This window comes from Mesocricetus auratus, unplaced genomic scaffold, assembly GCF_017639785.1.
Source record: "Mesocricetus auratus isolate SY011 unplaced genomic scaffold, BCM_Maur_2.0 Super-Scaffold_100010, whole genome shotgun sequence".
In the NCBI taxonomy this organism is placed as follows: Eukaryota; Metazoa; Chordata; class Mammalia; order Rodentia; family Cricetidae; genus Mesocricetus; species Mesocricetus auratus.
The window spans coordinates 76,458,935-76,482,610 of NW_024429194.1; the positions used below are offsets into that span (position 1 = coordinate 76,458,935).

Here is a 23,676-nt window from a genome sequence, read left to right on the forward strand (position 1 = left end):
GACAGTAGCAGCTTCATCCATAAAGGAATAAGGTATGCAGGGGTAGTATTAATTACAAGCTAGAAATAATACAGGCATAAGCCCTACTCTATCCAGAGGGACATCAGTCCAAAGAGCAGAAATAATATCCCTAACTCAGGCCAAGGGAAAGATAGTGAACATTAACACAGATTGCTGATACGCTTTTGCCACACTCATGTTCATGGACAAATATACAAAGAGGTCTACTAACCTCAGAAGGAAAAAACATTAAAAACAAACAGGAAATCATCTAATTGTTGGAGGCCAGCTAAACTGGCTATTATACACTGGCCAGCACATCAAAAGGACAATGGATCCCAAACTCAGGGGAACAATTTTGTAGATCAAGCAGTCAGGGAGGCAGCTACTGGGAACCTTGATCCCAAATCATCTTGGAACTATCAGCCACCCGAGCCCCCACTCCACCTTGATGAAAATATTCCCACATACTCTCCAGAGGAATCTAAATTATACTCCAGCATGGGAGCCCATCAAAATTGTCATGGATTGTGGATCCAAATGTACAGGAAAATTTGTATGCCAAAGTTGTTGGGAAGGAACTGGCTGACTGCTCCCCACAAATCAATGTATCACACACACATAAATACACACACTTACTTCCCAGAACTCATCTCCCCCCATGTTTGGTTGTCTGGATATCAGGAGACACTTTAAAACATCTCAGACCATTGCTTAATCAGTAATGGTAAATGCTTCCCTAAGGACACCAGAGTCAAGGTACAGTACCTGAGGAATTCTGGGAATTGAACTTTACTGAAGTCAAACAAAGACCATATGGATATAAATACTTCCTGGTCTTTGCTGACACTGCCTCATGCTGGGTAAACACCTTTCCAAGTTGATTGGAAATGGCTCAGATGGCATCAAAAAATTAATAATGGAAATTATCCTACGATTTGGCCTTCCCTTAACCATGGATCTGACAATGGCCTGGCTTTCACACCAAACTATCTCAACTGATCTCAAATCTTTCAATAAAAGCTGGAAACTACGTTGTATGTATCACCCTCAGAGCTCAGGAATGATAGAAAGGATGAGTAGGGCTTTAGAGGAAGTCTTACCTAAATACTACTGAGACCGGTGGTAAATGGGTTCATCTGTCTTTTACCCTCTGTAAACTCTTTTCTCTTTGGGGAGAAGGACCTGCACAAGGATGGGAACTTCATTTGGGTACTTTTGAGGAAGGTTGTGACATTTTAAAACTGGAGAGAAATTTACAAGTTACCAAAATTTATGCATGTCCAGCACCTGGACTTAACTCTAAATTCTGCCAGGAACATGGCACCTATCATTGTGCCTCTTGGAGCTGTGTAACTACTGGCCCTGGGAAAAGACCAACAAAGATGGTCTTACCACTTCCCCAACCCCACAAAGATTAATCCCAACTGTAAACAGGGATCTTGCAAGCCTGTGACTTTCACACCTAATATATATATATATATATGAATCTCTGTTCCACCAGCTGAATTATTCTGGGATACAGGAAGGACCTGGAGAATTGGGTTATATCTCCCCATGAGATATAACCTAATGAGATATAACTCAGTTACTTTAATTACAATAAAAAAATACACCCCCTGAATGGGGGTGTCAGTGACGAGGCCTAGGCAACCCATGGGGCCTTTGGTAGTTGACCAGTATTTATTCCTAGCATACAAATGGACATTGGGTGCCCATCCCACAGTGAGAGATGCACTCTCACCCTGGACTCTTGTGGGAGGTTTTAGGCCCTGTCCTGGATGAAATGACAGACTATGGACACCCCCATGGAAGAACTCATCCTCCCTGGGGAAAGGAGGGGGTATTGGGTAGGTGATGGAAGGGGGTGGGAGGAAGGGAGGGAAAGGGAGAGGGACATGAGATTGACATGCAAAGAAACTTTGTTTCTAATTTGAATTTAAATTTAATAATAAAATTTTTTAATAAAAAATACATTTAGTCTGAGATACCTAAACTCACAGGTCCTAATATGAAACCTTTTCCAGTGCCTCAGGTTCCTCCAGTATGCCCAAACCCCAAGATCTGTCCCTGGTGCACCTATGCCCCAAGAATCTGTCAACTACTGTCTTGCACCACTGCCTACCCATCCAATGGCGGAGCCTCTCCTGAATATGCTAATGGAAACCCTTTCTTTCTCAACTGCTATGCATCTAACCTAATACAAGACGCTGGCTCTGCCTTGATCCAAAACACCCCTTACTATCCTCTACTCTCAGCATTGTCACAAGCCACCACTGTTGCTTGCTCCTGGGCCCAACACAAATTAACGCTAGCAGATACACAAGGGCAAGAACCATCTATATATGTCAAAGCTACTAGATAACTTGGCTTTTCCTTATTTGGACAATTGTGTAGCTATTTTTGGAACCTGACTACCTCAGGTACTGAAAGCCAGCAGCTGTTCCTCTCTGAACTCTCCTGTGTGTTCAGAATACAACTGTGTGCCACTATGCTTAGCTCGAAGTTGCTTCTTTAAGATTTTTTCCCCCAATTTTGTGTGTGTGATGTATGTTCAGATATGAGATCCCTTGGGCTGCAGCTGTAGGTGGCTGGTTGGCTGTGAGCTGCCTGCTGTGGGTGCTGGGAACACAATGTTCTTACACCTCTCCAGCCCTATGTGGTGCTTCTTGAACCAAAGTAACACCTCTGAAAAGGAAATCTGCCTGAAGTCAAATGTGAATTTGATCAGGCCTCTAGATCCACCTACCAATTTACAGAAAGCCAGAAGAGAAAGGGAGAGTAAAGCTCAGAAGGATGCCTCCAGCAAAATCAACTTGAAGAAACACAAGGGCAGAGCCAGGTGGTGTGGCGCACGCCTTTAATCCTAGCACTCGGGAGTCAGAGGCAGGCTGATCTCTGTGAGTTCAAGACCAGCCTGGTCTATAAGAGCTAGTTCCAGGACAGCCTCCAAAGCCGCAGAGAAACCTCTCGAGAAAAGAAAAGAAACACAAGGTCAGCCACCAGAGGAGGCAAGTTAGGGGTGCAATCTGCATGAGAATGAGTTGTCATTTTAAAAAGCAGTCTAAACTTGACAAATACTTAAAGGTACTCAATCAGTCATAAAACTGTTTGACTGTCTACCTGCCTGGAAATTACTGCCACAGAACTCAGGCCAGCAGGTACCTTTCCTTCAAGGACAAGCTTGAGTGTAAGCCAAGCAGAAAATGACAGGATATTTCCAGACTAAATGCCAGGTGAGACAAGTGTGCTAACTGTACAGCAACCCACTGTGAGTTCAAGGCTGGGCTGGACCGACAGCCTCCAAAACAATACAGAGAAACCCTGTCTCGTAACCCCCCCCCAAAAATATATATGTATACACACACACACACACACACACACACACACACACACACACACACACACACACAATCTCAAAAGAAAAAAAAGAAAGAAAGAAAGACATAGGCCTGCAAATTCACTCATCAGGTAAAGGCACTTTCCACTAAAGGCCTGAGTTTGATTCTTGAAGTTCACATGGTGAAAATAGAGAACCAACTCATGAAGGCCGTTTTCTGACCTCCACAAGTGCACCAACACACACACACACACCAAAAACCACCATCCTGTGGCACTGGAGCTAACAGACTGATGGTCTCAAGGGTAGATAGGAGAACAGACAGAATACACATGCCCTTCATTTTTCTTTCCTTTTCCTTTTTGTTTTTTTGGTTTTTCAAGACAGGGTTTCTCTGTGTATCCCTGGCTGTCCTGGAGTTCTGGAACTCACTATCTAGACCAGGCTGGCCTCAAACTCACAGAGACCTGCCTACCTTTGCCTCCCGAATGCCAGGAGGCACATGCCACTACCACCTGGCTCCCTTCATTTCTATAAAGGTGATGCTATAACTGTCCTGGCAGGAATAAAGTTATTCCAAATGAATGGGATTCCTTTCACTAACAGATTATTGAAATAATTAGAATGTCCCCCCAGGAATCTCATGCTAGAAGCAAAAAGTTGAAGCTGGTGCCAACAAAGAAAAGCAATGTCTCCAAGACAAGACACAGTTCTGACTTACTGACACCTTCCAGGAGACTTGGGTCTAGATAATGTCTCCAAGAAGACGGTTCTGACTTACTGAACACCTTCCAGAAGACTGGAGTCTAGATACTGGACCAGGACGGCTTAGATAGAGATATAGGTTTCTATCTATCTTGTCTTCCACTTAAACCTTAGCCACATGTCCAAGGATGGATTTTGGGGGTAGGGCCACTGAACCTCTATTGTTCCTTCTCCTAATGTGACCACACTAAATAAATCTTTGTCTGGTTCTCACTACTGTTTATTTGGCCTATTGTAGGCAGTGGACTAAGCTTAGGTTGTTAGGGATGACAGGAGCCAGGTTCTGGCCCCTACAACTCTAGGAACAATGTGAGCCAGGGCAGGGTAAAGACATACTTTGTCACTGCAGGTGGACTCCACACAGATGTGGGGATACTTTATTTCAGAAATCTGTCTTCCCACCTCAGCCAGCCAGCACTGAGTACTTTCTACTTTTAACCGTGTGAAGGAAGAGAATGAGTGAGTCTACCTAGATCAGTGTTCCCTTGAGCTGTCTGTTGGGAGTTGTTCCTTGGAGCCACTGAGCTTCTGTTGAATTATTTTGGCTAGTGTGCCATTTCTATAACAGGCCTTGTCAATGTGGAAGCTAAGAAAATGTGGAGTTCTGTTGAATGACTTGGGTATCTGCAACATGAAAAGAAGGCTGAAATGCATTATCTTTGGAGCTGACCCACTGGGGTTCTACTGAACCATTTGTGACAGAGGAAGGTGTTCAAGAAATCTCTACTGTGATTTATATAACCATGGGAAATACTGTCTGTACTGTCTTGATGCCCTGAAGGAGAAAGAAATCTAGTTAACTAGTTTCTTGTAACTTTGTGAGAGCCAAAGTTACATTTTAAGTTTTTAATTACTATGCCTTAGAGATTCATGAAACAAAAGTGCCTGTGATTGGCAAGCCCCTTGCCCAAGGACAGGTGTTCCTAAAATGCTGGAGGCTACTGTTTATGGGAGATAATAAGCCACATGTTTTCACTCTCTGAACATGTTTGTGATTGACTTGCTTAATCACATGTGGGCAGGAGGTTCACAGGCAGAAAATACATCAGCATGTACACTTGCCCCTGATTGGATATAGGCTGGAGGTACATCAGGATGTCTGCTTGTACCTGTCTGAACCTGATGGGAAATGCAATCAATTATGGGTTTTCCTTCTTAAGCCCTTGCAAAACTTGATTCAGGGCTATTTCCCAGGAACCTGGGTATGGACCTGACCAAAGCCCATCCACCTGGCCAGTATTTAATTAAAGCTTGTTTCGAATTTGGCTTAAATTGTGGTAGTGGTCTTATTCTTGATTGGTGGGATTAACAATTTATTATGGGAAAAATTTAATTGTCCTGGAGTTCCTGAAAATAACTAAGCAGCAAGCCCCTGCCTACTTCTTTTTCCATTTTTTTTGAATGTATCACACACTGGAATTACTGTTCCTGGCATGCCTGATTTAAATGTAGTTGTGAGTGCATGTGGGCATTTGGGAATGATTTCTGGACTGTTAATATGTAAGGGCCTTTTGCCTCTATTAGTTTTCCTCTTCCTTTGAAAAAAATTAACAATTAACTATAGATGTGGGGACTGAAGAAAAACTAGCTATGGAGGACTTACCTGATTCAGACCCAACTAAAATGTTAACGGACATGTTAATTTTCAGCTTTCTTCCATGTGGAATGGTTTGGGTATGGCACTTTCAAATGTTAATTCTGGAAACTGAGGCTAAGGAAAAAAAAAATCTTGTTCCAAGATTCAACAAAACATATAAATGCTCCCCTAAAACAATTATTTATAGTCACAGAAATTTAAAATATTTTATTGAAAAAAAGAGTTTATTTAAAAACATTCATTGGCACCAAGATCAAAATTTTGTTAGGTTATAAAATTTAATATTATCAATAGAAGAGTTTGAATAAGACTTTCTTCCAAAACAGTTTCTATGACTTTCTTCCAGAATAGATTCTATGAAGAAACTGAATTTTATTTATTTTTTAACAGTGAAAGATGACAGAAAAATTAGGCTATAAAAATGCCGTTACTAGGCCTGTGAGGTAGTTTAGCAGTTAGTAACTGGTGCTTACTGCCAAACTTGACAACCTGAGTTCTAATCTCCACCCCAACCCACAGGGAGGAAGGAGAGACAACTCCTACAAGTTGTCCTCTGACCTTTACAAGTGCTGTGTGCTCTCATATATAAACACAAATAAGTGCAATAATAAAAATCTTAATACTTTTGCTAACTGCATCAAAAAATGTACTTTTGCTAGGCATACTTAAAATATAATTTTTTTTTTTTTGGTTTTACGAGACAGGGTTTCTCTGTTTTGGAGGCTGTCGGTCCAGCCTGGCCTCGAACTCACAGAGATCCGCCTGCCTCTACCTCCCGAGTGCTGGGATTAAAGGCATGCGCCACCAACGCCCGGCAGGCATAGTTAAAATATAATTTTTAAAAACATTAATTTTCAGATTGGATTGTATGAAAATACTATGGTCCGTATGAAATATATGTATATGTGTGTGTACATGTTAATGTAGAGATGTAGTAATTTTGGGATAACTGCTAACAAATAATACATTTTGTTGTATGTAATGAGAGTATTTTAATATCTTACTGTGTATACATGTTAAAAATCATCAAGACTTTAATTATTAACATAATGCTTGCTTTCTGTAGATTTTAAAGATTATTTTGCATGCATTGGTGTTTTGTCTGCATGTGTGTTTGTGCACCATGTGTGGTGCATGCAGTGGTCCTGGAAGCCAGAAGAGAGTATTAGATACCCTAGGACTGAAGTTTGACAGTTGTGAGCTGCTATGTGGGTGCTGGGGAGTGAACCCACTTCTTCTGGAAAAACAGCCAGTGTTCTTAACCACTGAGCTACCACCCCAGGCTCATATTTAGCTTATTCTTACAAAATTACTCAGAAACATATCTTTACAAGGTCAAGGTTCAGCTAAGTATCTGTTTATATTAAAGATTTCATTTCATTTATTTATTTTTTAGACAGGGTCTTACTATGTAGTCCTGACTGGCCTGGAATTTCCTATGTAGGCCAGGTTGTCTTTGAACCACTGAGCATCAGGGTTAAAAACTTCCATGCCTGGCAAGATTATTTTTCAACTGTGTCTATGGAGGCCAGAAAATGGCATCAGATCCCCTGAAGTTGGGATTACAGGCATTTGTGAGGAGCCTGATTTGGTGCTGGGAGCCGAACACACGAGTCTTCTACAAAATCAGTACATTAGTACATTCTCTTAACAACAGAACAAGCTTTCCAGCTTTATGTTAAAATATTTTCAGTATAAAGCACTTCTGAACACTGCTGCTAGCTAGCTATTGTGTATTATACAAGTCTCTTTTTATTTATTTATTTATTTTTTCTTTTTCTTTTCTTTTTTTTTTTTGGTTTTATGAGACAGGGTTTCTCTGTATTGTTTTGGAGGCTGTCGGTCCAGCCCGGCCTCGAACTCACAGGGGTCCACCTGTCTCTGCCTCCCCAGTGTTGTGCGCCACCACCGCCCAGCCATTTTTTTTATTTATTTCTATTTAAGTTAGAAACAAGCTTGTTTCAGATGTCAATCCCAGCTCCCTCTCCCTCCCACACCCTCCCCACAAGGCCCCCCAGTCCCCCACCCAATCTCCACTCCGATACAAGTCTCTTAAATAGCAAGGCTTAGCAGAATATTTCACCAAGCTGATGTTCTCCAAACTAGAATTCTCAGTGGTGCTAACCTTTCCCAGGTCTGTTATGTGCTCCTAATTGTATTATGACTATTATCTAAGCAAAGATAACCACACATGTCTTAACACCATGCACTCTAAACACGGCCTAATAAATTGAAAGACATTGGACATTTGCCACTTACGGAGAACATCAGTAAAATAGTACTTTAAAAAACTCAGTATCAGGCATTGGTGGTGCATGCCTTTAATCCCAACACTGGGGAGGCAGAGACAGGTGGATCTCTTGTGAGTTCGAGGCCAGTCTGGTTTACCGAGTGAGTTCCAGGACAGGCTCTAAAACAATACAGAGAAACCCTGTCTCGAAAAACCAAAAAAAAAAAAAAAAAAAAAAAAAACTCAGTTTCTGAAATGTTTGCTCTTGTTGGTTGTATTTTTGTAAATCTTTGTAACTGTTGCCTGTTAACATTTACAGAAGTATACTTCTAACAAAAGAACCTGAACAATGTTTTCTTTTTCTTTATTTACATGTGAACTCAGGCATCCACAAAGACAGATCAGAAAACAAGTTGCAGTAGTTGGCCCTCTCCTACCTCATTGTTTCTAGGAATGAACTTCAGCAGTCAGGTTTGGTGACAAGCACCCTTACCTTATGAACCATCTTACTATTTAAAAATTTTTCTTTTTAGCTGGGTGTTGTTGGTGCACACCTTTAATCCCAGCACTTAAGAGGCAGAGGCAGGTGGATCTCTGGCAGTTTGAGGACAGCTGGTCTACAGAGAGAGTTCCAGGACAGTCAAGGCTCGAAAACAAAAAACAAAAAAATTTCTTTTTATTGTGTGTGTGGAGGAGTGCACACTTTTAATTCCAGGTCTCAGGAGGCAGAGGCAGGCAAATCTCTAAGTTTAAGGTCAGCAGCCTGATCTACAGAGCGATTACCAGGACACCAGGGCTACATAGAGAAATCCTGTCTCAGAAAACAAAAGCACAATCTTGTGTGTGTATGTGTGTGTGTGTGTGTGTGTATCCTGACTATGTATGGAAATCAGAGGAGGCACTTCTCTCCTTCTGATATGTGTGGCACAGGAACTGAACTGAAGCTGCCAGGCTTGGCAACAAGTGTCTATCCACTGAGCCATCTTGCCAGTCCTTGAGCAGCATTTTTGAGATGATAAAACACCATCTACAGAACATACAGAATTAAAGTAGAAGAATGGACTCCAAGACAAGCTGACCTAAGAGCTACTCCTTCTAAATGTCTTAGTTGTTTAAAGTTGGACATGAAGAATTTTATTGGCACTAACTCCTTGACATCAATCACTTACTCCTGGCCCTACAACATGGGATGAAGTCAGAGCAAGCAGTACAGACTGCACCCTGGCAATGAGGGGAAGCTGAGATAAAACCATCAGATGGAAGCTGGGTGGTGAAGGCAGGCACACTCTGAGTTTGAGACCAGCCTGGTCTATAAGAGCTAGTTCCAGTACAGGTTCCAAAGCCATGGTTAAGCAGGGTGTTTTCATAGAGTATTTTTCAGAGACAAGGTGGAGAAATTGTCAGAATAAAACTAACATCTGCAGGGCATGATGGTGCTTGCCTATGATCTCATCACTTGGGAGGCTGCATGCAGCAGGAGAATCTCAAGTTTGAGGTCGCCCGAGTCCTACATAGAGACCCTATTTCAAAGCCAACAACAAAAGGGACTGCTTCCAAGTTACGGAAAACAGCATGGTAGTGCATGACTTTAAGCCCAGCACTTGGGAGGCAGAGGCATGTGGAATTCCAGGTCAGGGTGGTCTACTAAGTTACAGACCAGCCAGGGCTACGTAGTAAGGTCCTACATCTCATTCCACTCCCCCCCCCAAAAAAAAGATAAAAGTTTTGGAAAAATGGTACTTACACAGGTTACCTGTCACCCTAACTGTGGATCCTACTGATACTGTATTTTATATCTGTTTCAGACACAGACATATTTCACCATGAGACTGAGGTATGAAAACAAGGAGTAAGAAATGTAGCTGTCTTGGCAAGAAAGAAGATATTCTAAAGAGACAGTTGTGGCCCTCCTCTGGCTATCAAACTATTGAAACAATGGTACCCAAGAAACTGGTAGCAACACTGTAAAGCACTGAGACAGGCTCTTCTAAATAAGTGTGGGAGGGTCACTAATTTATCTTTTTTAAAAAAATCATATTTTTTTTGAGACAGGGTTTCTTTGTATCGCTTTGGAGGTTGTCCTGGATGCGCTCTGTAGACCAAATTGGCCTCGAACTCACAGAGATCCACCTGCCTCTGCCTCCTGAGTGCTGGGATTATAGGTGTGCACCACCAATGTCCGGCACAAAAATCATATTTTAGACACACATATATACATTAACATATACTTAACGTGTGTGTGTGCGCGCACACACGCACACACTCTCTCCCTTAAGGGTAAGGTTAAGACAAACGCCAGGTAGTGGTGTTCATGCCTTTAATCCCAGCACATAGGAAGCAGAGGCAGGCAGATCTCTGGAGTCCAAGATCTACATAGTGAGTTCCAGGACAATCAGAGCTACACAAAGAGATCTTGTCTCAAGAGAGAGATTATATCATTTTCTGCTTTCCCTTTCCTTCTTTAAATCCCTGCCAATGTGCACCAATCTCCTGCACACTATCATTCAAATTCATGTCCTTCTTCTTTTCTTTCCTAAAAGTTGCTATTAACTGATTGATTTTTATGTGTATCAGTGTTTTGCCTGCATATATGTCTGTGCACCACATGCATGCCTGGTGCCCATGAAGGCCAAGAGAGGCCATTAGATATAGTGGGACTAGAATTACAGATGGCTATGAGCCTACTATGCTATGTGGGTCCTAGGAATCAAACACAGGTCCTCTGCAAGAGTAACCAGTGCTCTTAACCTTTGAACCATCTCTCCAGCTCCATAGCTTGTTTCTTTAATTCTATATAATATTACTTGTATATGTATGCGTTGATGTTTTGAGAACTGACCAATTGGTATTAGATAACCAATTAGTATTCCTGGGTAAGCTAAGCCAGTTCTCAGCAGTTCTTAATTTTCTATAGTTCTCGGTCTATGACTGAGGCCTTGTGAGCTTTCCCCATTCCATATTAGCATCAGCATGTCTACTGGTGGTATCCTTGTTCAGAGCATGACTGCTGTATCTTTTTTTGTTTGTTTTTTCGAGACAGGGTTTCTCTGTGGCTTTGGAGGCTGTCCTGGAACTAGCTCTTGTAGACCAGGTTGGTCTTGAACTCATAAAGATCCGCCTGCCTCTGCCTCATGAGTGCTGGGATTAAAGGCGAGCACCATCAACGCCCAGCTCCGACTGCTGTATCTTGAACAATCTGTTTCCCTGACACTCATATTGGAATCTAGTCCTTATTGTGTTTATTAAGAAGTGAGACCAGGTGGTGCCTGAGAGTTGATGAGGGTCCTGCACTCATGAATGGCTTAATACATTTATGTGACTAATGGACTAATAGATTATCTACAGCTGTCTGCTATAAGAGACAAGTCTGGTACCATGCTCTATGTGACTCTGCCAGCAGAAGGCCATTACCAGACTTTGAAGTAGAGCTTGGAACCTTGCCAATATGGTGATACAAACTTATATTCCAACTACTGGGAAAACTGAAGCAGGAGGATCACATAAAACCAGAATTTTAGGGACAGCCTGAGTAACCCAGTAAGACTTTATCTCAGAAGAAGAAAATGTCTCTGGACAAAGTTAGTCAATTAGATCTTTCCAGAAACTATGATCCTTTACCCTACAGTTCATATCACTCTAGAACTTAACTCCATGTGAACAGCAGAGGCAAAGACAAACAGTAAAAGATGATGTAATATAGGCAATGTCTTACACACTTGAGTTAGAGCAAACAGATAAGGAGATAGATACAACAGGGCACATTACAATTAAGGGGGAAAACAACAAACACCATGAAGAATAGAAAACAACAAGTCTCAGAATAAGTGAATTTTAAAGGGGCAAGAGTTGGGGATGAAGAGATGGCTCAGAGGTTAAGAGCACTTGCTGTGTGGGACAGTGGTGGCATTTATCTTTAATCCCAGTACTGCAGAGGCAGAGGAGGCAGAGGAGGCAGAGGCAGAGGAGGCAGAGGCAGAGGAGGCAGAGGAGGCAGAGGCAGAGGAGGCAGAGGCAGAGGAGGCAGAGGCAGAGGAGGCAGAGGCAGAGGCAGAGGCAGAGGAGGCAGAGGCAGAGGCAGAGGCAGAGGCAGAGGCAGAGGCAGAGGCAGAGGCAGAGGCAGGTGGATATCTTGAATTCGGGGCTAACCTGGTCTACAGAGTGAGTTCCAGGACAGCCAAGGATAAACTTTCACTAACTCCACTTCCAGGGGATCCAACGCCCCCTTCTGGCTTTTGTGGGTACTGTATCCACACAGTGCAGACACACAAGTCAGCATACCATTCATACACATAAAATAAAAATAAACAAACCTTGGTGAGGAATGGTGGTGCGTGCCTTTAATCCCAGAATTTGAGAGGTGGAGGCAGGTAGGTCTCAATGAGTTCCAGGACAGCCTGGTCTACATAGTAAGTTCCAGAACAGCCAGGGCTATGTAGAGAGAATCTGTCTCTAAATATATAAATGAATAAATAAATAACATCTGGGCAATGGTGGCACATGCCAATTCCAGCACTCAGGAGACAGAGGCAGGAAAATTTCTGAGTTCGAGGCCAGCCTGGTATACATAGTAAGTTCCAGGACAGCTAGGGCTACACAGAGAGGTGTTGCCTCAAAAAAAAACAAAAACAAAACAAAAACAAATACAACAGTAAAAAAATTTTAAAAAACAGAAGAGTACCAACGTTCAGATTGTAACTTCTGTTCATGATATATGTCCAAAAGAAATACATGTGTAGAGGCAGTAAGACAAGTGTAAGATTATTCACAGCAGTCGGGTATTGGTGGTGCATGTCTTTAATCCCAGCACTTGGGAGGCAGAGACATGGGGATTTCTGTGAGTTCAAGGCCAACCTGGTCTGCAAAGCGAGTTCCAGGACAGCCTCCAAAACAATACAGAGAAAACCTGTCTTGAAAAACTAACAAAAAATATTCACAGCAATATTCACACTAGAAAAAAATGGCTATAGATTATATATATTGCAATACGTGCACATATATTCAGCAGTGCAAACAAGGTACTATCATTCAACAAACATAACATACTATCAAAACAAAAAAAAGGCTAGACAACCTCCATATAGCATAACTATTATGTAAATAACATGCTAAGTTACAATAACATATTGTTAATAAGGACTGCCAGATACATGAGGAAAGCCTGTCCTAAAATAATAGTACTAATAATAATAAAAAACTGAGCCGGGCGTTGGCACACGCCTTTAATCCCAGCACTTGGGAGGCAGAGGCAGGCGGATCTTTGTGAGTTCGAGACCAGCCTGGTCTACCAAGCGAGTTCCATCCAGGACAGCCTCCAAAGCCATAGAGAAACCTTGTCTCGGAAAACAAAAAAACTAACAGTGAACTCTTCCCATGACACATCATGACTTCTGAGGTATCTGATGATGTTCTTCCTGTAGCCCTTGGGCCAGCCCAAAAGAAACACTGCCTCTGGTGCCCTGGCTATACGGGACTGTCTGTGGTGAACATGTGTACCTGCATATACATATAAGCATGTACATGGATGGATATAATAAAGGCAACTATGGCAATTATAAAAGACTTAATTTTCTCTACTATGTGACTACTTTTTTGAGACAGGGTTTCTCTGTGAAACAGTCCTGGCTGTCCTAGAACTCACTCTGTAGACCAGGCTGGCCTTAAACTCAGTGAAATCTGCCTGGCTCTGCCTCCCGAGAGCTGGGATTAAAGGTACTCTCTACCAATGCCTGGCATGTGAGTACTTTTGAACTTATCTTTTCATTTTGTTTTATGTGTTGAGTTCTTGTCAGCATGGATGTCTGTGCACCATGTGCATGCCATGTCCTGAAAGTCAGAAGATGGCATCAGGTCTCCAGGACTGGAGTTACAGACCGTTGTGAGCTAGTGTGTACTGTGGAATAATCTCTCTGTACTCTATGTGAATATATGTCTCTATTATTGGTTTAATAAACAAACTGACTGGCCAGTAGCTGAACAGGATAAAGTTAGGTGGGAGAGCCAAACTGAGAATCATCGGATGAGGAAGGGCAGAGTCAAAGGAGACGGCAGACAGACAAGAGAATGAATTGGGCATAAAGCCACGAGCCTCAGGACAACACAAAGATTAATAGAAATGTGTTAAGTTGTAAGAGCTAATTAGTAACATCCTGAGCTATTGGCTGAGCATTTGTAATTAATATTAAGGTTCAGTGAGGTTATTATTATGGGACACGGAAACTCCTCCCACAATGTGAGTACTGGGAAATGAATCCAGGTCCTCTGGAAGAGCAGCAAGTGTTCTTAACCACTGAGCCAACTCTCCAACTCCCTACTTTCAAATATTTTACAACCATAAACAGCAAAATTTTAGTTTTTGTCATCTTCTTAAGAAAAGAACATCAGCTGGGCGTTGGTGGCGCATGCCTTTAATCCCAGCACTCATGAGGCAGAGGCAGGCGGATCTCTGTGGGTTCGAGACCAGCCTGGTCTACAGAGTGAGTTCCAGGACAGCTTCCAAAACAATACAAAGACCCTGTCACAAAAAAAAAAAAAAAAAAAAAAAAAGATGAAAGTTCCCATGAGGATGGCATTCAGAGCCAGCATCTATTCCACAGCATTCATTTTATTCTCCAGTAAATAAAACAGTTTAAAAATGAAACTAAAACTAAGGGCTATGAAAATGACTCAGTGGATAATAGCACTTGCTACTAAAGTATGGGGGCCTGAGTTTGACTCCTCAGCACCTATGTAAAAAGCCAAGTATGGCTGTATACATCCCTGTAACCTCAGAACTGTGGAGGGTAGAAACAAGAGAACTGCTGAGCCTTGCTCCCACCAGCCTAGCTCCAGGTTGAACAAGAGACCCTATCTTAAAGTAATACTGTAGAGCTACAGCAGGACATCTGACATCTTCCTCTGGCGCTCTATAAACAAATGCACGGACCTGCACATCACGTCATTCACGTATTCTTCTCATTCTCCCTCTCATTCTCCCCTACCGCCTCCCACTAAGGCATACATATAACGTAAGACCATCAATGACAGATCTACTCTTTTAGCCCTCTTTATTTAGCTCAAGAGCCACCCTCTGGGCCGGGCAGTGGTGGCGCATGCCTTTAATCCCAACACTCGGGAGGCAGAGGCAAGTGGATCTCTGTGAGTTCGAGACCAGCCTGGTTTACAGAGCGAGTTCCAGGACAGCCTCCAAAACAATACAGAGAAACCCTGTCTCAAAAAACCAAAAAAAAAAAAAAGAGCCACCCTCTGACCCAGGACAGCCATTTGATGAGGAAAACATTGCTGCACTTGAGTAGAGGGAAGGAAGAGGTGGAAAGAAAGCACTCAAAACTGAAAAATTTTTTGATGTTTTGAATTTTTCAGTTTCAAATATAAAAATCTCCTTAATTTATCCAGGCATGGTGGTGCGCACCTTTAATGAGGTGTGGGGGAAATCTCTGAATTTGAGATCAACCTGGCCTACAGGGCCACACAGAGAAACCCTGTCTTGGAAAAACAAAACAAGCAAAGCAAAACAAACAAAAACCTTCTAAATTTTAAAGCAGTTGGTTCAAAGGATCCTTTCTATAGCTTATACAGCATGGCATGGAACTGTCTCAATTTAAGACATATGCTTTGATTTAGGAGAAAACATTCCTTCCCATTTAAAGCTTTGCTATGCACAAGTGCCCAATGAGGATGACACTCTCCCTTGCAGTGGGGATCACTCAACGATTTCCCAACACAACCACCCTATTGCATCCAGTTAACTCAAATTCTTTGACTACCTGATATACCCAACATGGGGAAGCATTAATTTTTTCTTTTTCACATTCAAATTAAATGAAAACCATTTTAAAATACCACTTCTTTTTTTTTTTTTTTAAGATTTATTTATTATGCATACAGTGTTCTATCTCCATGTATGGCCACAAGCCAGAAGAGGGCACCAATCTCATTACAGATGGTTGTGAGCCACCATGTGGTTGCTGGGAATTGAACTCAGGTCCTCTGGAAGAGCAGTCAATGCTCTTAACCTCTGAGCCATCTCTCCAGGCCCAAAAATACCAGTTCTTAATAGAAGCATTCTGGCAAAACTCCAAACACACAAGAGTGCCCTTTATGGTTAAGGAGCTCGTATAGGTCAAACAAGCCTACAGGAGGGAATGTAGAAGCTCTTACCAGAATGACATTTAGAGTCTTCAGCCACAAGAACTGTCCACAGAAGGACTGGAACCCACAGGAAGGTCTGTTACACACAAGGATGTGTTGAACTACACAAATATGCTGCACTGATTGGGACTGATAAAGTGGCAGAGGGCAGGCTGTGATCAAAGTTGGACTCCTTCCTGTGGGCTGGCTATCAAAGCATATTCCATTACCCATGCAATTACCCTGTGTCCCAAACTTGTCATCTACAGTCACTCAAGTCTCCAGGTCACAAGGTCTACACAGAGGCAGAAGGACAGACACAATACTAACCAAGATACAGGATTCTGATTTAGAAGAAACAGCTACTCAAGACAAGTGGAAAATTTAACTACAGACTGGCCACTGGATGATACCAAGGCCTTTTGTTTCATTTCTTAGACTATGAGTGATAGAAATAGAGTAGAGGAGCCAGGTGGTGGTCACACACACCTTTAATCCCAGCACTTGGGAGGCAGAGACAGGTGGATCTCTATGAGGTCGAGGCCAGCCTGGTCTACAAAGTGAGTTCCAGGACAGCCTCCAAAGCCACAGAGAAACCCTGTCTCGAAAAACCAAAAAAAAAAAAAAAAAAAAAAAAAAAAGACCTGGTTCACACCTGAGGGCAACTTTAACCTACTAGGTGTTCTGCATAACTAACATATTCTAGGGGAGGCAACACTATCAAGAGCTTTAACGCCACAAATGCCACAGAGTCACTGAGTTTATATAGATGACTATAGCCACTAAAGCTATCACGTGATGGAAAGCCCAAAGCTAAACACCAAAGGCAGCTACAAAGAGTTAAACTTCAGAAATCTAGAGCCAGAGTTGTTTCCACAAGACGTGGTCAGCAACCCCGATAAGGCTGCCTTGGAAACAAAGCGCATTCCACAGTAAGCAAACAGCCCACATTAAGGTCACTTGGTCCCTGTTCAGTCCCTGAAATGTTCTGGGTCACATACCACAAGCCTGGACTTTTCTGGTTGCTTCTTTTGTATTTCCCCTGAATGTGACACTAGCATCTTCACCAACTACCCTTTTTCTGTGATCTGAGCAGTCACCAGTGACAAGCCTAAGCCACAGTTTCGACTGAAAGTCGCTGGAAATCTTTAAGTGTCCCTCACAGGATGCAAGTGTGGCTTTCATGATACAGTGGCCACACGGAGTCACACCCCTGTGGCTGGCAGGTGGAGCAAAGACCACAAGGTGAGGCTTAAGGAGCAGCCATGACGACGGCTTTAGATGAAAACTCAACTGCTCTCAGTATCTGTCTGCAGAGGTGATGCAGTTGACAGGGCAGCAGAGCAGGGCAGCGGACACACAGCCTTACTGCTGCTAGTGGTTTAGACTTTGTACAAAAGGGAAAGAGAAACCTGGGCCACAGCTGCTGGGAGATCCTCACATGGAGAAGGCTGTAAGCAGAACTCATACCTTGCTGAACTTTTGTCCCACCATTTTCATAGCAAGTCACTTAAATTGTGTAGCCACTGACTCTCAAAAGTATCCTTGCAGATGTGGGAAGGAAGCTACAGCAGATTGGCTCCAGACCATGAAGGCATAACACATATTCTCTGAAAACAGGCCTCTCAGATAACCTCAGATGTTCCAGAAGCATTTCAGAGAACACTCTCAGAACACACAGCAACAAGTCTCCCTTAACTGTCTATAATTTTCCTTAGAAAACTCCTTGGGAACTGGATCTCCTTATTTTTTTATTTTAGAGATAGCACCTTAATATTTTGTACAGGCTGGCTTTGAACTTCTGTGTTCTAACAAACCTCTGGCCTCAGCCCCTTCTCTCAATAGCTGGGAACAGAAGATGCACCCAAGTACAGGGAAGGCCCTTTTCTCTAGTTTATACAGGTGCCTACCACCTTATACAATTCTCTGAGAACAGGAATCTATGAAGACACCACTAGGTGGCTGGAGAGATGGCTCAGAGGTTAAGAGCACTGACTGCTCTTCCAGAGGTCCTGAGTTCAATTCCCAGCAACCACATGGTGGCTCACAACCATCTACAATTCAATTTGGTGCCCTCTTCTGGCATGTAGACAGAACACTGTATATGTAGTAAAAAATGAGAGAGAGAGAGAGAGAGAGAGAGAGAGAGAGAGAGAGAGAGAGAGAGAGAGAGAGAGGACACCACTATTATAGCAGGTAGTGCAGTGCTAGGTGCAAAGTAGAGGCAGGAATGGCCCATGAGGCAGGGAAGTTCTTCTGTCTCCCCAGGTGTCCTCTTGTGCACAAATAGGAAAGGGTTTACTATTCCTAGCAGTATCTTCCAAAATCTGAACTACTACTAAAAGCACGTATCAAACAATTAGCAAGAAGGCTATGGGTTGAGTATAGATCAGTGTGGTAGAGCATTTGCCCAGCATATCTAAGGCCCAGGGATCAATTCCCAGCACTACAAAAAAATAAATGAAAACAAAAAATTATTAGAAACAATCAGTAAGATGGGTTGTTTGAGATGGCTCAGTGGGTAAAGCTGCTTACCACACAAAGCAGACAACTAAAATTTGATCCCTAGAACACACATATGGCAGAAGGGAGAAAACAGACCCTACTATCTTCTGATCTCCATGTGTGCACTATGCTGTGGGCATATGCCTTACCCCATCATGCACACAACTTGCTATGAACTGGCACTTTGAAATCACTTTGCTAAAAAGCACCAATTCCTCACCTGGAACCACATGGTAACTTAAAGCAGACAAAAGCCTGGAGTTTCTGGGCTCTATCTGCATTTCTCCATTGTCTTAAGACTCTGAGTCCTTCACCTGCTTAATTCCCAACTTATGTCAAATCCTTAAGGAGTCTTGCCTACAAGCTGATGACAGCTAATCTACTTCATGTTCCTTCAAGGTTGAAAGCACAAAGTAACTAAGCTATCTTACTGTCAGCTTTGACAACGTCCTGCTCCAAACCCACAGAAAGCACCTTAAGTCTCCAGTTGCCCTAAACCCCACCGACAGAGCACCTCATGATGAGCTCACCCCCTAGCAGGAATACCCATCTCAGGGTAACTGGATGGTCTTCTCACCACCTTGCAGAATCACAACTGAGATAACGATCAACCAGCCAACACTGACCAAGACTACTTAATTATGTACTCCTCTTGCTCCTACCTAATTCTGTTTAAACCTAAGGCTCATGTCATGCCCCAAAAATGGGCTTAAATGCCTACTTTTCATCTCTCCTAATGGTTGTTTTGATTATACTGTTTGCACTCCCCACCTGTAACAGGGAGTCTCTGTGTAGCCCTGGCTGTCCTGACTGACTCTGCCAACCAGGCTGGCCTCGAACTCAGACAGGATTACAGGATCAAAGGTGTGTGCCATCATGCCTGACTTGTTTGCTTTCTTTAGGGCTGAGTGGCTGGACCTGGTGTGCTGAAACCTGGAACTGGAACTCTGGCCTAGTACTGCAATTACAGGCACATTCCAGGATAAAGCCTAGACACTAAAAAGTGGGGCAAGAGGGCTAGAGATGGCTCAACAGTTAAGAGCACGAGCCACTTTGCCAGATGACCTGGGTTCAATTCCCAATAACCACATGGCAGCCCATAACTGCCTGTAACTCCAATTCCAGGGACTCTGACAGCTTCACACAGACATATGCAGGCAAAACATGAATGCCTATGAGATAAAAAGTATCTGAAAGATTGAGGTACAGAACCCTGGAAGATGAGAGCCTGGCAAGCTGCCACACTTCCCAGATCTGAGTAAAGGCCAGGAAGGGTAAGAGCATTCTCAGATTCTGCGGCTAGATTCAGTGACATACAGAACATCTGCAGGAACTACAAATCCTACAACAGTATCTCGAAAGAGTAATGAAAAGAATGACAGAGCTGACTGAATTGGTCTGTGCAGATGTTCAGATGAAGACAATGCTGGCTGGAAGAGACTCTAGTGGCTAGTGGCTAGGTCTCTAACTCCACCACAGGGCTAACCAGTCAGTGGCCAGGCAAAGAGTCACTTACCTACTCCATCCTCTCATCAGGTCAACCAGAAATCAAAACTACAGTATCTGAAGCCAGGCACACAGAAAATGAAGGCTTGAAGTGAAGAGGCGGAGGCAGGGACCATGGCCACTTACTGTCTCCATGCTTCTAGAGCTCCACTTCCCAGATCTCTTTCTCCAAACTCTCGGCCCACCAGAGACCTGAAACACACACACACATTTCTTTCGCTGAACATATGCTACACATATACTACCCTCATAATTTCTTAAAAACTTTTTCAAAGGTTTTAGGGACTCTCTGTGTATGTATCAACATCAAACGGTTTTCAATCACCAAAACATCAGTCACCATAGTCAAGAATTAACTGGTCAAGGACACACTCACCACCTCCTCTTTTTTTTTTTTTTGGTTTTTCGAGACAGGATTTCTCTGTATAACAGCCTTAGCTGTCCTGGAACTCACTCTGTAGACCAGGCTGGCCTCAAACTCACAGCGATCCGCCTGTCTATGCCTTCCAAATGCTGGGGTTAAAGGCATGCACTACCAGTGCCCAGCACTTTCTCTTCTTAATTTATTTTTACTCTATGTTCATTTGGTATTTTGCCTAACATTTGTCTGTGTGAGGGTATCAGAAGCGCTGGAACTGGAGTTACAGATAAGTGTGAACTTTGTGGTGCTGGGAATTGAACCCAGGTCCTTTAGAACAGCCAGTGTTCTTAACCACTGGGTCATCTCTCCAGCCTCTTGCTTTCACTATAAGAGACTGCATGTCTTCAGCTTTCTATTGCCATGACAAACACCATTACTAAAAGCAACCTGGGGAGGAAAGAGTTTATTTCAACTTCCAGGTAACAGTCTACACTGAGGGAAGTCAGGGCAGGAACTGAGGCAGAAGCCATGGAGGAACACTGCTTACTGGCTTGCTTCTCAGGGTTTACTCCGCCTGCTTTTTTATACCACCAAGGACCACCTGCCTAGGGGTAGCACGCCACACCACTCCCCATCCACCTGAGCATAACTTGCCTACATTGATCATTCATCAAGAAAATGCCACACATGCCTACACACCAATTTTATGGAGGCATTTTCTCAATTAAGGCTCCCATTTCTAGGGGCTAGAGAGATGGCTCCGTGATTAAGAGCACCGTCTACTTTTTCAGAGGACCCAGGTTCAATTCCCTTCACCCACATGGCAGGTTACAACTGTCTGTAACCCCAGTACCAGGGAACCCAGCACTCCCACAGAGACATACATGCACATTAATAAATAAATAAATAAAGCATTAAAAAAATTCCCTCTTTCCACAACATGTCTCTGTCAAGTTGACAAAAACCAGCAAGTACACCGATACCTTGAAACTTTCTAAAGGTTCTCAAAATATTTTAATTTATATATCTTTTCCTGAAAATGAAAATCACAAAGAGAGAGTGTTTACAAACTACAGGAAGCGAGAATCAATGCCTTCATGGAAAGGCCACTGAAACCCTGGGTGTAGACCAGTGGTTCTCAACTTTCCTAACGCTGCAACCCTTTAATATAGTTCCTCAGGTTGTGGTGACCCCCCCCAACCATAACAATATTTTCGTTGCTACTGCATAACTATAATTTTGCTACTATTATGATTTTTAATGAAAATATCTGTGGTTTCCGATGATCTTTTAAGCAATCCCCGTGAAAAGGTCGTTTGACCCTTACAGAGTCGCGACCCATAGGTTGAGAACCATAGGTGGAGAGTCAAATTTGTAACTTCCTCTCAATTCTGGTTAGTGTGAGATTAACTCAAGCCTGAAACTTGTATTGTCTATAGCACTTTAAAACACACACACACACACACACACACACACACACACACACACACACACACACCGCAAACTAAAATTTCCCTAGTCTTGACTTTATCACCACGATATAAAGGGGGAAAAATTCTTTCTCCTACAAAATTACAAGAATGCACTTGCCAGAGCTGACTGGTTTTACGAAGCCAGAAGCGTCTTTTTAAAAACAGCACTTAATCGTATCCTAATTAACTTAAAAAACAAATGACTTCCCTTTTTACAAACGCCAGAACAGCGACAGAAGCTCCTCCCGAGGCTCCTAGCTGCAGGGACTTGAAAAGACGCGCACGAGCCTCGTGAGAACCTTCACACACAGCGAGGACCCGCAGCCATCCCAGCAGAGGCGAGTTGGGTCGCCCAAAAAGGACAAAAGGAACAAAAAATGACGGCAGGTACTGTGACCGCGAAGACGCTGCGGGGCCGAGGCGCGAGTTAAGTTTGTGTTCGTAAAGCCTCGGGAGTCAGACCCAGAAGCACACGCTAGAGTCAGGCACCAAGAAGCGTGACACCGACTCGTGTCACCGTCGCGCAGGCTGCCGGCGCCCCTTCCTGGACACGCACGCCGACCGGCACCGGCTTGGGGGTGCCACGACGTGGCGGGAGCCGGGCACCTGATAAAAGATCCCGTGGAGAGTTCCGCTGCCGCTCCACTCTGCGGCCTGGGCCCGCCAGTGGCGCGGGGCGCAGCTGTCAGAGGCCCGGCCGGGTGCACCCACGGAACGCAGCCCCCGCCCGGCCCGCCGCGCACGGACAATGGCGCGGTCCCCGACCCCGGCGCGGCGCCGGCCGTCGAAGACGCCGCAGGAGCGTCCAGCGCGCACTCACCTGAGGCGCCGGCTCCGCGCGGCGCAGCGCGGGCCCGCGGGCTGCGGACAGCGCGACGGGCGCGCCCATTCATTAGCCGCTTTGTCTGCCCCCGCTGCCCCTCCCGCCGCCCCAGCCCCGCCGCCCGCGACGACGCCGGACGCTGCGCCCCTCCCAGGGCCCCGCGCGGGTCGGGGGCGGGGCCCGGGGCGGGGCTGGCGCGCGCAAGCGCAATTCGTGCGCACCTGCCCTGCCTTGGGCTGGGCCCAGCGGACCGCTGGATGGGCTTGAGCAAGTTGAGCAAGGCAAATGGGGCGGGGCCGCAGAGAATACGCAAGCGCAGTTTCCCCTCGTCCCCGCTCCGGAGGTCAGGTTACGCCGGCGCAGTCTCTCGTCCTGGACCCTGGTGCTGGCCTCCTCCGTCAAACCACGCAAGCGCGGTCCAGCGCACCTGCCCCTTCAGGGTTTCGTCCCCAGACTACGCAGGCGCAGTCGCCGTGGCGGTTGGTTAGACTCTGCACGTTTGCGAACGTTCCTCGTTCGCGGTTTCTTCTCCGGGCTGGGCCGTTAGTGGTGGTCCAGCGCCCTCCCAACGGCTGGCCACGGGGCTTCCGGGATTGTGGTCAAGACAGGCACCCGCACGGGGGCGAGCGCACAGCTTCTGCCTGTAGCCCATGGGTGGAGGCTAGACGCTGCAGGTGCTCTCTGCACAGGGCTGGGATCCTGTTTGGGTAAAAGAAATAGGGAGAGCCGCGCAGTGGTGGCGCACGCCTTTAACCCCAGCACGCGGGAGGCAGAGGCAGATGGATCTCTGTAAGTTCAAGACCAGTCTGGTCTACAAGAGCTAGTTACCAAGACAGCCTCCAAAGTCACAGAGAAACCCTGTCTCGAAAACCCAAAAAAAGAAATAGTTTTTGGTAGAACGCCCCAATTCAAATTCCTCTGAGGACCAAGTAATTTCTACAGGTGGAATT

At 44.3% G+C, this 23,676-nt stretch overlaps 1 protein-coding gene across 6 annotated transcripts in view; it reads right to left on the reverse strand.

Annotated features, from left to right (window-relative positions):
- Zbed4 (zinc finger BED-type containing 4) overlaps positions 1-23,140 on the reverse strand; it is a 35,392-nt gene extending 12,252 nt beyond the window's left edge. For 2 of the 6 annotated variants that reach the window (XM_040754015.1, XM_040754014.1), the window contains exons 1-2: positions 22,724-22,829; positions 20,197-20,262 (exon numbers count right to left, since the gene is read on the reverse strand). The gene's annotated coding sequence lies outside the window, so the exon portion shown is untranslated. Of the gene's footprint in view, positions 1-20,080; positions 20,263-22,723; positions 22,830-22,947 lie in introns of those variants that run through there. The other 4 variants (XM_040754011.1, XM_040754012.1, XM_040754016.1 and 1 more) reach the window with 3 other exon arrangements.
- Between the last annotated feature and the right edge of the window lie 536 nt (positions 23,141-23,676).